Source organism: Pituophis catenifer, unplaced genomic scaffold, assembly GCF_029215685.1.
Source record: "Pituophis catenifer annectens isolate HBS135680 unplaced genomic scaffold, rPitCat1.0.hap2 SCAF_2, whole genome shotgun sequence".
Classification (NCBI taxonomy): domain Eukaryota; kingdom Metazoa; phylum Chordata; class Lepidosauria; order Squamata; family Colubridae; genus Pituophis; species Pituophis catenifer.
Genome location: NW_027256882.1, coordinates 173,292,693 through 173,292,960, shown reverse-complemented (window position 1 = coordinate 173,292,960; position 268 = coordinate 173,292,693).

Genomic DNA, 268 nt, shown 5'->3' with positions numbered 1-268 from the left:
GATGGCTTGCTGTCTTTTTGTGATCTTGGGATGGCTACAGCCTACAAACAGAAGAAGGAAAACATAGAATGGAGCTGGGTTCAAGTCTCATTCCAGCACCCACTAAGATTTGCTATTCTGAGACAGATTAAAAGTTAAACAGTGCTAAAAGACGAAGAGGCGATAAGGAAAGTTTTGGACTGTGCAGAGATGGACAAATTGACGAAAGAAATAAAAGAAAAAGACAAAACGGAATATTACTTAATATGGGGAAAATGGTACAAATGGT